This window comes from Lissotriton helveticus, chromosome 12 (genome assembly GCF_964261635.1).
Source record: "Lissotriton helveticus chromosome 12, aLisHel1.1, whole genome shotgun sequence".
In the NCBI taxonomy this organism is placed as follows: domain Eukaryota; kingdom Metazoa; phylum Chordata; class Amphibia; order Caudata; family Salamandridae; genus Lissotriton; species Lissotriton helveticus.
Genome location: NC_136073.1, coordinates 25,888,624 through 25,904,657, shown reverse-complemented (window position 1 = coordinate 25,904,657; position 16,034 = coordinate 25,888,624). Strand labels below are relative to the sequence as shown.

Genomic DNA, 16,034 nt, shown 5'->3' with positions numbered 1-16,034 from the left:
GATTTTGGAATTAATGACAACTTATGTCTTTGTTGACATTGAATATTCGGTCTCTGCTCTTGGGAGAGATACCTTATGGCAATTTTAACCTTGTGATGTTTTTTTTTTCTCTTTTTACATTGTTTAGCACTCGGAGGCAAACCCAGGCTGTTTGCGCTATTAAAAAAAAAAACCTGAAGTAAACAATGGCCATTACTTTCAGCAAGATATTCGACTGATGCTTGGTAAAGTACGTGCATAACTCCCAAGAATTTAATTTGTGAACAGGTTTTTTCAGTCCTTTTGCTCCTTTCAGGCATAGCCGATTAGATGAGTAATGTACTGAACGTAAAAGAAGCATCCAACGCATGCAATGTTACTTTCTGTATTTTGTACAGATAACTGTTCAGATTCGCTGATAAAATAGAACATGGCAATGACAGAGCTCAAAAGTAATTTGTGGAGCATATAAAACGCTTGTGAGGCAGCAGTGTTTGTTGATGCGGTAAAAGGCAACGACAGAGATGAACTTAAGCCTTAAATGAGGCTTTAGGGAAAACATTTTTTGTCCAGTAATACAGGGCTGAAATTATACAATAGTTGGGCTCAAATATATAAATACTATTTAAATTCAGGCTATTGTAAAGAACGACGCATCATTAATGGACAATATCCCTGAAGCAAGGTGGTTACAGTTTAGTATACCCGTGTGTCAGCGTACTCATTTCACTGAATTCCTCAATAATATTTGATGCCATATGTGCCCAGCAGATGCCCTGTTCAGCTGTTTAATTTATGAGCTAATTTCTGGATGCCGAGAAAAATCCCGCCAAGTGACAAAAAGGTCGATTAGGAAATGATCTGCCTCAGAGATTGCTGCTGCATGTATAATTCATTTTGCCCCAAATGATCTTTCTTGTCTCCGTTCGTTTCCATCCATGATGTACTGTACTCCCAAAATAACCAAACAAATTAGAACACTCACCATCACAATATCAAGTTGCATATTTAAATGTTAATCAGACACCATGCAGTGCAACTGCTGAATCCAAGTAAGAATGTGGGAGAATGATGCTTCGGCCCACGGCTAGGTAACGTCATCTGAAGCAGTATTATTTCTTCCAGTGCAGAAAGGCAGACGCTTTTGCCTTTTTTTTTAGTGCGTGGAACTACCTAGTTTGTGGCTCATATGAAGCTGGGTAACCTCGTCCGGTGCAGTTTTGTCTCTTCCGGTGCACCAGGAGAGACAAGCACTTTTTCCGCGATATAGTGTCCGCCCTATAGAAAACTGAATAAAAATAAACGTGTGCTCCAGTAGCAGTGGTAAAGCCAGAGATTTTTTAGACTGACTGTGGTACGCTCTATAAGCACACAATAATTTGTTTATGTAGCCTTTTAATAACACATTTACAAGTGCTGTGTGCTGGCCAATGTAATATTATCAGATTTAAAGCTATTCAGTTTATCGACCTCTGAAGCATAAGCGGATAAGTTGGCCCTGTAAAAGATTCGACCTCGTGAGCTGGAGGTCACCGCTGATGCCATCCTCATATAGGAACTAGGTGCAAGCGTGGTTAAAAGTACCAACACAGCACTTACACCCACAACCTTCTCTGTCCAAGGAGCACCGGTGGGGTGGGTGGGCACTAGCAGAGGGAGATGTCAGTATTCTTAGACTGACTGTGCCGATGTATGGTCTTGAGATGAACGAGTCTGCAATCACGTCACCTGCATGCAAATGTAAGGGACACAGCAGGCTTCGTGAGAACATTCAAAACGGCTAAAAAAACAAGATTGTGCGCTTATCGCTGCTTAGGCTTGCAAACAGAATGAAAGATTGTGCTCTCAATAAAATGGTGCGGCAGGATGAAAGCCTCTCTAATCGAGCCAGTAGGATCAAATTACGTAAAATTCGGTGTGAAACTATTTTCTAAAATACAGTGAAATTCCGTCCCCTCATAAAATAAGATGTCCGTGTTTAGTTGCTTCGCCCCGTGAAATGGATCCCAAAAAAATAATGAACAATCCCGCGAGTGGTGTGCGCGCGCCACAGGAGACGTGCTTGCCCGAAACCACGTGATGGCCTATTGGTGTCTATTGCGTGCACCAAGCGCGTAATAGACACCATTAGGCCGTGGGCGGAGCAACACGCCCGGCTTTGGCCAATTGCGTGCAGTCTTTTATAAAAAAGAAGCAGGCAAAGGCCAATGGGGTAGCACAAAAGGAATCGCAAGCGCACAAGCGTGTGCAATTCCTAGGTCAGTACTAAAACCCCGTTTTTCGATTACAAAATGCCTCGCGCTGCGCAGCACTGCTTCCCAGTGCAACGCAGGTCGCGAGACCTAAAAACAGCAATGAAACAGCATCAAATATGATGTGAAGGGCGTGCGGCCAGAGCTTCCAACTCGGGAGTTCGAGTCTCGGCTCAACATTCCGTAATTTTGGGCAAATCACTTAAAATATAAGAAACAAACTCGGAGCGGAAGTGGGGGGCTGGGTGAAGGGAGAGAAGGCACAGGGCAAGCAGGCTGCCACGGAAGGAAGCAAGACACTGGCCGATATGAAAGTGGGAACGTTGTTTAAAAGGTGCACGCCTAAAAAGAAAAGCATTAAAACCAATAATGCAAATGCCGACCGAAATATGAAGCAAAGTCTGTGACTAGCACGCTGTGCGGATACAAAAGCTGAAGCAAACAAGAAAAACAAGCATTGAAATTGCAATAGGTCTCGCCTTTGATTAAGTTAAAGCCATCTGCTTTGCTAATGATATTGTATAGCAAAGCAAATGGCTTTAGCTTAATTCGATGGCAGCTTTTCGACAGTATGTAACAGTAAACCTGGCGATCAAATAGCGAGCGCCAAGTCGTGTTTATGGGCGATGTGAAAATGGAAAGTATGGTCTCATCGCTTACTGCTTTCCCAGTAAAGAGAATCTATTTTGAATGAATGTGTTCAAACACCAGTGCTGCTGTCAAACTATTTACCAAGCTGGTTATGAATGAATCGACTGGGCCCTTTAAATATCTGTTCCTACAGACCTTCAAAGACTTCCCCCACTTTCCCCTCCCTCTCCAATAACATGTAAAATAAGGACATCCTAGCACTGACATGGCAAGAGTGAAACGTGCAATCAATTAATATGTGTGGGATGGGGCAGCAAGGGATAAAACATTCCTCATTCATGACTGTTCACCCAGACTCTGCTGGACCACCCATCCGGCTGCAACAGGAACAGTCGAGCAAGCTTTCCAGTTTACAGTGCTTCAAGCGTAAATAAAATTATTCTTTTTTTAGACTTGATTACATGGTGTACTCAACTACAACAACAAAAATACCATTTAATTTAACCCGTTGGCTGCTGCCGCGATTTCGCGGCAGTGCTGCACTTACGAAAAACGGGCGGGGCGGCGTAGTGCTGCCGTCGTCCAATGGCAGCATGGATGGGGTTAAATCAGTAGCAATAACAAGGAATAAAACTTGCTGTGATACTTCCAACAAACTAGGAAATATTGGTCTGCCTCCGGATTTCTATTGTTTTCTGTATGTGGTACAGCTTTACACTGTTTCACACCCTCCCCCATCTCCAACAGCCCAGCTTCTAAGACCCACTTCATCTCAGAAGAATGCCATTTCAACAACATCTTCACCCAACAACTCATGGACACGATCTCATCCAACGCTGGTCGGCAGATCACGCAAATCTACCTGGGTGACTTCAATCTCCACTGGAACTTTGCACCGATTTTGTAACATTGGTTACTTGATGGTCCAATAACTCCATACTCATGCATGATTGTGATCCTATTATGCTACTCCTCTACTACCCATTATTATACGGTGCACATCAGTTTGTTGAATGTCCTCCTTGATGCCCCTACCCCTTGGTCTCTGGACCTCGAAGTAAGTGATATAGATATCCTTATAGCCTGAGCCCTTCTGATTCCTTATGCAGCTGGATCAAAGACTCTGCACCGTCCTATATTATTGTCTATTTTGATTGTTTATTGGTATCTACTGATCTATATTATAGCTGGATCAAAGACTCTGCGCCGCCTTATATGATTGTCTACCTGAGTGCTACTGTTATCTTATCTGCACATGACTGCTATCCTATTATACTATCGTTTACTATAATGTACCCAATTATTATGTTTATTCACCCTCCTGTTGCCCACTACCCCCCTGTGAAGCGCTCTGATATCTATTAAGATCGTGTTCGCGCTATATAAAACTTTAAATAAATAAATAAATAAAATAAACACAGAAATACAGGTTAACCCTTGAGCACCCACACCCTGCTGGTGCCATCAAGGGACAGCTGTGCAGCCACCACACACGTACATATACGTCGCTTATCCTTCAATAATAATTATTCTCGTTTGCTGCCAGCCAGGTGGTCGTCTAGTGCAGAAAGGGTCGTAGCTGGGCAGAGGCGCTGCGTGATGAGAAGAGGAGCCACGGGAGGGATGCTGACATTGGATTGGATCGTCCTGACTTCCTGCTGTGACCATTCAGTGATTGCAGGGCGCTGGGCTGGGGTTTATGGCAGTGGTAATGCCCCATCGCGATGTGCCCTACTCCAGCACTGTGCCCCTCCCAAAAAAACTGGATATGTAGATATTTTTCCTATCAGTATCTGTGCCAATATCTATTACACCCATCGGAACGCATGCCATTTTTAGGTCTCGGCCTAGCGTACACTGCAGCAGTGTCGCGCAGCCGAGATTTTATGTCTTACAGTATAGGGGCTTAAACTCGCCCCTCTTCTCCATTGGCTGGCCTCGTAAATGCTGGCCAGCCATTGGAGGAGAGGGGCGTCACTCCATTTAAGCCCCGTCTTTTTGGGACTCGATGTGTTTTTTAGGTTCTCTCTCTCTGTGAAGTCTTCAGTCACTCAAACCTAAAAAAAACACGCCCCTCAGTCTGAAAAGGACGGGGCTTACATCATCGGTTTGCAGCGCTGGGATTGCCTCCCGCCTGCAGGGACTCCCACCACGTCATCATGGGGCCTCACTGGGATCTAGAAAAGGGACTCGTTATCTCAGACGCTTGCTGTAGAGTGGTTTCAGAACTGTGGATGCTAGGCGGGCATGTCAGAACGTGACTGGAAATGCGCAACAGTAGTTGCACAAAAAAAACAGAACGTCGTTTAGAAAACAGAATTTAGCCAATGTATACATATCAACATGCGTTAATAAGTAGCAGCTACCTATTTTAAAAATGTGGAACCTTTCAAAATATATCAATGTCGAATTGTTATTTATACCTGAATATAACTAGTTAATTGAAGTTCAGTTTACATTTAATTTGAATTGTAATTTAATAAAATGTTTCGTTTGCGCCTGTTGTCGATCATTGACTTGTCAAAAATGGCGCCTTCGCAGGGGAGAGCAGTGGCTTCAGACAAGGCTCTAATCCGCTCTCTATGTCTACATCGCGGGCTCTACTCGAAGTGTTGTCGGATGGGGGTGTGCTCGAGCGCTGGGAGCTGTCTGTGGTGGTTGCGAATTGTGCAAGGGGTCGGGGACTAACGGGAGAGGGCAGGAGTGGACGCCCGGGGGAGTGGGCCACTCCGCACTTACAAGCGGCGTCTGTTTCAAGGGGGCCAGAGCCAGCAGCCTTCGGGCGGACATGAACGTACCCCGCGGCACGTGCGGGACGAGAAGTGACCGAGAGAACGGGACGGACAGCAGCTTTTGAGCGCCGCCCCCTGCCGGTGACTGAGCCGCCAGCATAGCCGTAGCCATGTCGGCTATCTCTGCAGCGGAGAAGGTGGACGGATTCACGCGGAAATCTTGTGCGTGTACTGGGCAGTGTGAGAGGAGGCTTGTAAGGCGCTTCCACTCAGTATAATACTATAATTGTACATCCCCTCTAGCACTCTTTAACATGTAAATTCAGTATGTGGTGTGCGAGTAGTTTATCCAGCCTCTGTTCCCTGCTTGTGATCCGGTTTTTTGTGCCTCTGTTCCCTCCTTGTGATCCGGTTTTTTGTGCCTCTGTTCCCTCCTTGTGATCCGGTTTTTCTGTGCCTCTGTTCCCTCCTTGTGATCCGGTTTTTCTGTGCCTCTGTTCCCTGCTTCAATTCACTCCCCTCCGTAGACGCGCCTATGCCCGTTTTCTGTGCCTCTGTTCCCTCCTGCTTGTGATCCGTTTTTTTCGTGCCTCTGTTCCCTCCTGCTTGTGATCCGGTTTTTTCGTGCCTCTGTCTGTGTGTGGCTCTGTCTGTGGCTCTGTCTGTCTGTGTCTCGCTCTGTCTGTGTGTGGCTATGTCTGTCTGTGTGTGGCTCTGTCTGTCTGTGTGTGGCTCTGTCTGTCTGTGTGTGGCTCTGTCTGTCTGTGTGTGGCTCTGTCTGTCTGTGTGTGGCTCTGTCTGTCTGTGTGTGGCTCTGTCTGTGTGTGTGTGGCTCTGTCTGTGTGTGTGTGGCTCTGTCTGTGTGTGTGTGGCTCTGTCTGTGTGTGTGGCTCTGTCTGTGTGTGTGTGTGGCTCTGTCTGTGTGTGTGTGTGGCTCAGTCTGTGTGTGTGTGGCTCAGTCTGTGTGTGTGTGTGGCTCGCTCTGGGTGTGTGTGGCTCTGTCTGTCTGTGTGTGTGTGGCTCTGTCTGTCTGTGTGTGTGTGTGTGTGGCTCTGTCTGTCTGTGTGTGTGTGTGGCTCTGTCTGTCTGTGTGTGTGTGTGGCTCTGTCTGTCTGTGTGTGTGTGGCTCTGTCTGTCTGTGTGTGTGTGTGTGGCTCTGTCTGTCTGTGTGTGTGGCTCTGTCTGTCTGTGTGTGTGTGTGGCTCTGTCTGTCTGTGTGTGTGTGTGGCTCTGTCTGTCTGTGTGTGGGTGTGGCTCTGTCTGTCTGTGTGTGGGTGTGGCTCTGCCTGTCTGTGTGTGGGTGTGGCTCTGCCTGTCTGTGGCTCTGCGTGTGTGTGGCTCTGCGTGTGTGTGTGTGGCTCTGCGTGTGTGTGGCTCTGCGTGTGTGTGTGTGGCTCTGCGTGTGTGTGGCTCTGGGTGTGTGTGTGTGGCTCTGGGTGTGTGTGGCTCTGGGTGTGTGTGTGTGTGTGTGGCTCTGGGTGTGTGTGTGTGTGGCTCTGGGGGTGTGTGTGGCTCTGGGGGTGTGTGTGGCTCTGGGGGGGTGTGTGGCTCTGGGGGGGTGTGTGTGTGGCTCTGGGTGTGTGTGTTTGGCTCTGGGTGTGTGTGTGTGGCTCTGGGTGTGTGTGTGTGGCTCTGGGTGTGTGTGTGTGGCTCTGGGTGTGTGTGTGTGGCTCTGGGTGTGTGTGTGTGGCTCTGGGTGTGTGTGTGTGGCTCTGGGTGTGTGTGTGTGTGGCTCTGGGTGTGTGTGTGTGGCTCTGGGTGTGTGTGTGTGGCTCTGGGTGTGTGTGTGTGTGGCTCTGGGTGTGTGTGGCTGTGTGTAAAAATAATGTCATGAGCAAAGCCAATAGCTCTAACTTTAACAATGCCGAGATCATTGCATTGTAAATGCTTGTTTTATTTACCCCATAGGATCTCAATTAGTAATTGTACCATATGCAACCTTGTTGTGATTGTTATTATTATTTGCCCTCTCAAGGTCCATGGCTGTGTTAAAAGCTTTTTAGAACCCATGTCAGTAATAATTGCCCCACCACACTTATGTTATGATAGTATTAATTGCCCACTTCAGAGTAGGAGCCATACTTGCCCACATCATGATGTGTGGTAGTGTTTATTTCCTCCGTGACTCATGCCAGCATTCACTTTCCTTCCTATGTCCATGCCAGTCTGCATTGCCCTAATCAGAATCTCTGACAATTTGTATTGCCACCATAGCACTGAATGCAAGAATCTTTGTTAGTACCGATGGCCCTACTGGGTTATCTACCAGCATTCAGTGACCCATTAATATCTGCCATCATATGTGTTATGGATATCAGAATTCACGCCTATAGTTATTGCACCTTGGCGGCCCCCCACATGTATTAAGTGCCCGATCCAGACCTGCGGCATTATGTGTACCGTTAGAATCTGAAAGTGCGTTGTTCGCCCCCTCGGAATCCGGGTCCATCGTTCGCTTCTTCACGTCTCGCACTTGTTTGAATTGCCCATTTGCACCTCTCGGATTCGTTCTCTCGCCACGTTTCTAAAGGGCACATGCCCGTAGAAGGGATGGGGTCCATGTGCCGGTTTACTTCACATCAAGATTTATTTATTTTGAAAGTTTTATATAGCGCGAACAAGATCGTGGGAGGCGAGATTAGGAGGAACTCAGTTTTCATAGCATTGAGTTTGAGGTGGTTATCGGCCAGCCAAGATTGGGTGCTTCTGATCGTTGAGTTCAGACGCAAGATATCTTTGGGGGATTGTAACTTGAGATATAGTTGAGTGTCATCGGCGTACATGTGAAAGTGTACATAGGATGCTTGAAGCAGGGTGGTGAGAGGTTCCATAACTAGGTTGAACAAAGTAGGGGATAGGCAGGATCCTTGAGGGACACCTAACGATACCGGTACTGGGGAGGACATCAAGTTTTTGCTCTTGAATTTTTGAAACCGGTTGTGTAGAAAGGAAGTGAACCAACGAAGAACAGTCCCAGAGAAGCCCATTCTTGTGTTTAAGAGTTCGAGTAAGTTCTCATGTTTCACTGTGTCGAATGCTGAAGAGAGATCAAGGAGGATGAGGAGGCAGGTATCATTTTGATCTAAAATTTGGAGGGCGTTGTCAATTATGTGAGTCATAGCTGTTTCAGTGCTGTGCCCTGCTCGGAAGCCTGATTGATGTGGGTTGAGGAGATCAAACTGTTCTATGTGCTTTGTCAGTTGTAGTTGGACGCATTTTTCTAAAAGTTTGGCGAGAGTGGGAATGTCGGTAATCGGACGGTAATTGTTTAGATCAGTGGGGTCGGCTGTTGGTTTCTTCAGTAAAGGTGTAACTTGTCCAACTTTGAGGGAGTCAGGGATGGTTCCTTGTTGAAGTGAGCTATTGATAATTTTAGTCCAGAGTGGGAGGAGCAAAGGGGTGAAGTCTTTTACGGCGATAGCAGGAAGAGTGTCAGTGAGGTGATTGGATGGTTTTAGGGTGCTGAGTATTCTGTCAATTTCTTCTTCAGAGTAGGTGTCAAAGGATGACCATGTCGCATTGTTTTTTAGTTTATTGGGTGTTATGCAGTTGGGTATTGAGTAAAGGCTTGCGTCATTGAGGAGGTCGCTCCTTATATTGTCAGTTTTTTTGTTAAAGAAAGCCGCGAAATCTTCACAGGAAGGAGTAATGCTCATAATGTCGACAGCTGGGGGTTGTTCCTTAGATTGAGATCGGATTAGCTCTAACAGTTTACTTGGACGGTTTTTTGCTTGGTCTAGCTGGAGTCTGAAGAACTCTGAGCGTTTTATTTTCCTGAAGTATGCGTTTCTCTTTTTCCTCAGAGTTTTTAGGTGCAATGTCGAGGGAGCTGATCTCCAGGTGCGCTCTGCCGTTCGCATAGCCCGTCTGTCTTCATTGAGACTCCCATTGTACCAAGGGTTGGATATCTTGGTGGATACTCTTTTCAATTGCATTGGAGCGGCCTCATTGATTATTGAGGCCATGGAGTTGAGATAGTGGTCAGTTAGGTACTGAACATCAGTAACGTCGGTAGGGGGAGTAGGAGATTGCAGCTGTTAGGGGGTAGAGAGTTTGGATTGAGTTTCCTCATGTCTCTTTTCCAAACTTTGGGCATGGAGTATTGCACCGGGATGCATTTAACTTTTTCCTTGATGAGGAATGTGATAATATGGTGGTCTGACCAGTCACAAGGTTGGATAGAGTCAAGTTGAATGGTGCCTTCTTTGGAGATGACAAGGTCGAGGATAGAGCCTTTGTCATGTGTCGGGCTGTTGCATATTTGAGTGAGGTCAGAAGCGTTAAGGACATTTTTGAGGCTATTAACTACTGCGTCACTGCAGTCATTCCAGTGGAGATTGTAGTCTCCAAGGTAGATTTGTGTGTTTTGCCGTCCTGAGTTGATTGACATTGTGTCCATGAGTTGTTGGGAGAAGACGAGGTTGTCCCCCGGAGGGTGGTATATGATGTGTAGTGAACATACAGGTTTGTTCGAGGTAAGAGAAGGGGCGGTGACTTTATTAATTGAGAGGTTGCTCTTGTAAATGCATGCGATTCCGCCACCTGTCTTGTTGGACCTGTCAAGTCTAGTGATGCAGTAGTTGGGGGGGGGGGGGGGGGGGGGGGGGGACTAGGATATCTATGATAGGATTTGAGGATTCAGTTAACCATGTTTCTTTTAGTATGGCCAGGTCAAGGTTCCTAGACATGATGAGGTCAGCGACCTCCGACGAGTGTTTATGGGCCGATCTACAGTTGAGAAGTGTGCATTTGAGTCTGGGGGTGCAAGGGGAGGTGGAGGGGTCTATAGTGAGAGGGACTTTAGTGAGGTTGTTGGGAACGGAGCCTCTGTTGCTATGCGTGGGGTGCCTGATAGGGTTGGAGAGAATCGTAGGAATGGACAGGTGTGTGGTGGCTAAGATGTTTTGGGTTGCCGGGACATTTGTGCTGAGTAGGGTACGTATGTCGAGGTCCGAGAGAGTCTTGATAGCGCACTGGGGGCAGTTGGAGGTATTGCGAAAGGGGATAGAGGTCCAATGTAAGGGAGTAGGATGTGTCTTGATAGTGCGCTGGGGCCGGTTGGAGGTATTGCGAGAGGGGATAGAAGTCCCATGTAAGGGGTGAGTAGGATGTGAGGGGGAGTTGTTGATTCGTTGAAAAGTGGTGGTGAGAGGGGGGTGCGTGAGGAGTAACTCCGAGCGTGTGAAGATCTTCTTTCACTTGGAGGAGGGTGGTCATGATTGTGTCCAGCGTGCAGTTGGGTATGGGGTTGGTGTTATTGGAAGGTTAGTCAATGACAGGAGGAGTGAGGCAATTGCGAGACGTGTGGAGACTGGTCGTTGCGGGGGTGCAAGTGTAGTAAAAGGGAGTGGGGGGGGGGAGATGTTGAAGGAGGAGTGGGGGCCAGGAGTGGCGGGAGTGCAAAGAGTGGGGGGGAACGATTGAGAGAGGAGTGAAGGCTAGGAGTGGCGGGAGTGCAGGGAGTGGGGGGGGAGATGTTGAGGGAGGGGTGTAGGTCAGGAATGGGTTGAGTGCAGAGAATGGGGGGGAGCTGTTGAGGGAGGAGTGAAGGCTAGGAGTGGCGGGAGTGCAGGGAATGGGGGGAGATGTTGAGGGAGGGGTGTATGTCAGGAGTGGGTTGAGTGCAAAGAGTGGGGGGGGAGATGTTGAGGGAGGAGTGTGGGTCAGGAGTGGCGAGAGAGCAGGGAGTGGGGGGAGAGAGGTCAAGGCAGGAGGGGGAGCTAGGAGAGGCGGGAGTGCAAGGAGTGGCGGGGGTGGAGAAAGTGGGGGGGAGTTGGGATGGGAGAGAGTCGAGTTGTGAGGGTCAGAAGCGGTGGGTCGGTCTGAGACGTTAGTTGGAAGTGTGGAGTTCTGGTTCAGTTGGAGTGGAGTATGTGTGGAGGTCTGACGGTTGGAGAGGTGCTCTTTGAAAGTGGGGAACAGGTTGTCCAGTAGTTCCAGGTTCCTGTCTGTGGATCGAATTAGGACAATCCCGTAATTGTAGATAGTAATGGCTGTTCTGCCTGGGAAGAGTTGGGATGGTGCGATGGAGAGTGTTAGGCCATGAGCGGATTTCCTGGTGGTGGAGACGTTGAGTAAGGTAAGGAACGCTTTTCTCCATTGAGCTCTGCGTGTGGTGTGGAAGATGATATCGGTGTTCAGGGATCCATTTACCGGTGAGAAGTAGGTGTCGGCAAAGGGTGTTTCAGGGTGGGACCTCAGGAAGTTGTGTTTAAAGCGTTTAGCGGCTTTTTTGGTGAGTGCGGGTGGGTAGTTTATTTCATATGTGTGCTTGCCGCTGTGATCCATGTTAGGATGGCGTAAAGGTGGGTGTGGGAGAGTGAACAGAAGAGATATACAAGAGCACAGATAAACGCAGACAATAAATTACATGGGTCAAAAGAGACACTAGTGAGAGATCAAAATATATGTGGTAGCAATAAGTGCATTACAGGAATAAAAAGTGAAATGGGTGCAGCATCCACAAATATACAATAACCAGATATGAGTATAATACTGATGAAATACTGGAACAAAATACAGATGCCAACAACAAGTAAATGCGTCAAGTGACACTAATGAGCAGACAGAAATATATGAGGTAGCGATCGGTGCAAAGTGAATTGGGTGCACGTTAAAAATATCCAAGGTACAAGTAGAAGTATAATACTGCAATAAAGGCAGACACTATCACAGGAGGTGTAGATACATAGCTATGTAAAGTGCGCTGTAGGTGAGATTAGTCTAAAAGAGTCCAGTTCTTAGGGTAAGGTCACTTTAAAGTGAAAATGACTGGTCCATAAAGGAGGTACAGGAGGGGATTTATTGCTACAGTTTTATGTCCCCAGCCAATTTTGAACAGAGGAGGTATAACAAATGTGATCGAGTGGGGTGATGCAAATACCTTTTTGCAATTTATGCTCAGCAAGCTGGTCAAGATGTCTGCCAAAATAGAGTATATAAGGCAGGAGTAGTAGTCCTTTGTCTGTTGCTGTCTTTATTTGGAGAGATCAGTTTCCCTTTCTACTGAGGGCAGGTCGAGTTAGTCCTGCTTCTATGTTGGTGCTTCCTAGTTGCTGCTTGGTGGGGAGGAGAGAGACTTATCTCCGTTTAGGCGACCCTTGATCTAGTTGGAATGCAGCCTCACAGTCATCTGGGGGCGGTGGTGTAATTTATTGCTCCCGTTATGGCCCCCGCCATTTTAGACAATGGCGAAAATGTCCAGTCGGCGAAAAAAGTTTTATCATCAGGCCATACACACTTTGCCTCTTCTTTTGCTGTTTTGTTATGTGTATGACCTGATGTACTTCTCTCATTTAATGTTTGTCTTATGTTATGCGAGTTGTGTTGTGGTTGAAAAGGTTGAATGAATGGTTGGATGACTGTGGTGATTGAATGTATGCATTACATATGGTATTTATTCTTTTGTTGTTTTTTTTGTAAATAACTCTGTATATAATTGATTTTACTACATATTATGTTGGGGGAAACATTTTTGGGGGTTATGAATTTTGTGGACATGCAATGAATAAATAAGAAAATGTTTTCTAAATAACCTTTGTGTTGGGACAATGTTGATATAGTGCTTGTATAATGGACATATTACCTAGATATTGAATAGATACCATTGAAGAGGTTTGTTCTTGTACTAGGGTTTCTTCCATGGGCCACTGTTTTTGTATAGTTTATGCGATTTTAACGTGTTTTCAAGTGTTTCTTTATGTAATCTTTTGATACTAATAAAATGCGATATTACATCATGTGGTAATGTTTTATAATATGCGGGACAACTGATTATTGTGTGGAGTAGTTACCCTTTATAATTTAACTCGTTGGGAGGAAGATTTTGTTCTTTAACCTGGCACGTGTAAATATGAAGAGGCAATCACAGTACAGCAAAGTTAGCTGTGTGTTTATTTTCGCATCCCGCTTTCACTTGTGAATGTGAAAGCGCGATGGGAAAATAAACACGCTGCTGACTTTGCCAAAGCTTAATGTGAAGAAAAAAAAGTGTGTGGGGACTAATGAAGGAGGGTGTGTCACGCCGCCAGTAAACGATCCAATCCCAGTGGGCGGGGCCAAAAGGAGACAAGGCGGCAACAGGGAGGAACCAAGTAGCCTCCTTTACAATCAGAAGCCAGCGTTTTGCATGGAAGAGGACGCTACCCAATTAAAAAGATGGGCGGGCTTCAACTCTGCCTCCAAGAGCGTCGGAATCTGTATTGATTCCAAGAAGCTCTTGAATGCCGAGAGCAGCGCATGCGCGCTGCTTTCCCCAGTTAGTCCCAGTTCCCCCACTATCATAGAATAGTGACATACATGCTCCATCAGTAGGAAAACCTCTCCACGACGATCAGCAATAGGTCATGGGTTGCCCCCTTTCCGGTTGCGGACTCACAGCCAGGGCATACAATAGCTGCGAGATTAAAATTGTCATTCAGTTTTTCTGCACTATGTAAATGTAACAAGTGTTGCCGATGATATATACTGTGATACTTACACTGAATTTGCTTGCTTAGCAATTGTAATGAGGTTTTAAACAGAAAATGCAATAAAACAAAAATACTGATGCTGTGCAGCAGGTCTATAAATCACTAAGAAAGCCACTACCTCTAACCTTTGTTCAACAGTGGTGTGTTTAAACGTGCCAGCTAAGACCGTTTACAAATCAACAGTGGTGTGTTTAATTAAACATGCCAGCTAAGACCGTTTACAATCATAAATTAAAAGGCTTACATGTCTTCACTTCTGAAAGCTTGAATGTGGAGTTTGGAAGATAGCGGATAATATTGGAGAATGACGACACTCTTTTAGCCTATAAGTGCATTGGGTGTTGTTCATTCTACAGAGGCAGTAACTAGCATGTTGGCAGGTCCAACATATGTAGCAATTGCTAGGCAGAGGCTCTCCTACTGTATTCCGAATTTTTTTGCCCCAATGCACCCTCACTATCTGACAATCAAAATTACTACTTTTCAACCATTCCTAGATAAAAATATATACATTGAAGAAAAAAAAAAAGAGAGAAGAAGGATTTTGGGAATGTATAACTTTCCACAAAATATTCCAGGACTTAAGTAGGAATACTAATTAAGCCTCTTAGAAAATTAGTGGACTTAAGTAGGAATACTAATTAAGCCTCTTAGAAAATTAGTGGACTTAAGTAGGAATACTAATTAAGCCTCTTAGAAAATTAGTGAACAAGAAGCTCTTTCGCCAAACATTCAAGGAATGCAATAAAAATAGCAATTTTGACCCTCCAGTGGCTGCCACGCCCGCTGAGGGCGCACTGCGCAGGGCAAGAAAAACGAGCGAGCCCTCCTGCGCCGGAAACCATTTTCTCTGCGGGACAGGCCGCCGCCATTTTGCCAGGGCGTGCAACCAGCCTCTGCGTGGAACGTGCGTCCGGGGTGCGCGTGGCGCGAAAAGTCGCGCGCCGCTGCACGCGCGGGAGCAACTGAAACGGCCACGGGGGAATTTGCCGGCCAAGAGGCGCGCGCCGCAACTCTAGGCCGACCCTATTTGAAACAATGGCGAGGTCGCGCGCGCCATAGGCTACGAGCTCGAGCGACGTCCATATCCACGCGCCAACGGAACCGCGGTGAGCCAGGCGCCAGTTACAAGGTCAGGTGAGAGCGCCTGGCCCGCTCAAGACCCTAACAATGGATTAAGAGACCGAAGGGGCCCCAGTCAACGGGACAGTGCAGTAGTATACATCGAAGACTGACTCACACACTCCCACCCGCGCGAAATTGAAAGCTTACCGTTTAACAGTGCCTCAACTGCCCCCCTTTCTCCGCGCGGCCGCTTGATGGAATCCCTTCACGACGAACTGGTAGAGGGCACGCGCACGGCGTCACGGTTTACGCTGCGCACTGTCCTTCCTCGTGCCACCTCTCCCCCCCCCTGCGCCAACAGCCTCACCTCAACCAATCGGCTCTCTGTCTGCAGCCCCTGCTCGAATATCTATGTGCATAGAAAGAGGACTGATTCTCAATGGCTGCCTGGAGCCAGGCACGCCGGTCGACATTTTAAAATGGTTGCGGATACAATGCCTTTCATTAATCAATCATGTACACCAATGTGGATGTAAAGTGTTCTACCTAAGGTGAAGAAAAGTCTAATTTCCTTGAAGGGCACCGAGGCGAAAATCTGCTTGTCATTCTTCATTGAAACATCAGTCAGAATCAGAAACTGCAATAACCATGAACATTACCTGAAACTATATCACATATGGCCATATATGCCAACGTTTTGGAAGAGGAAAGTGGGAGATTAAACAAGCATTTGCAATGCAATAGGTCTGGTATTTACGCAAGTTTTAGCTATTGGCATTGTAAATGACAATGCCTTCTATTTATGTTTCTAAAACGATAACAAAAATAAAAAGCATTGTTATTTGCAATGTCAATAGCTCAAACTCGTGTGAAAGCAAAACCTATTGCATTGCAAACGCTTGTTAATTATCATATTTACATTTCAGTCATCCACAAGAAGCGGA

General features: G+C 46.5%; 1 protein-coding gene across 1 annotated transcript in view; it reads right to left on the bottom strand.

Moving 5' to 3' along the window:
• Positions 1 to 15,463, bottom strand: part of LOC144799138 (SURP and G-patch domain-containing protein 2-like) — a 39,371-nt gene extending 23,908 nt beyond the window's left edge. The window contains exon 1 of the mRNA XM_078670348.1: positions 15,298 to 15,463. The gene's annotated coding sequence lies outside the window, so the exon portion shown is untranslated. The remainder of the gene's footprint in view (positions 1 to 15,297) is intronic.
• Positions 15,464 to 16,034: the final 571 nt, after the last annotated feature.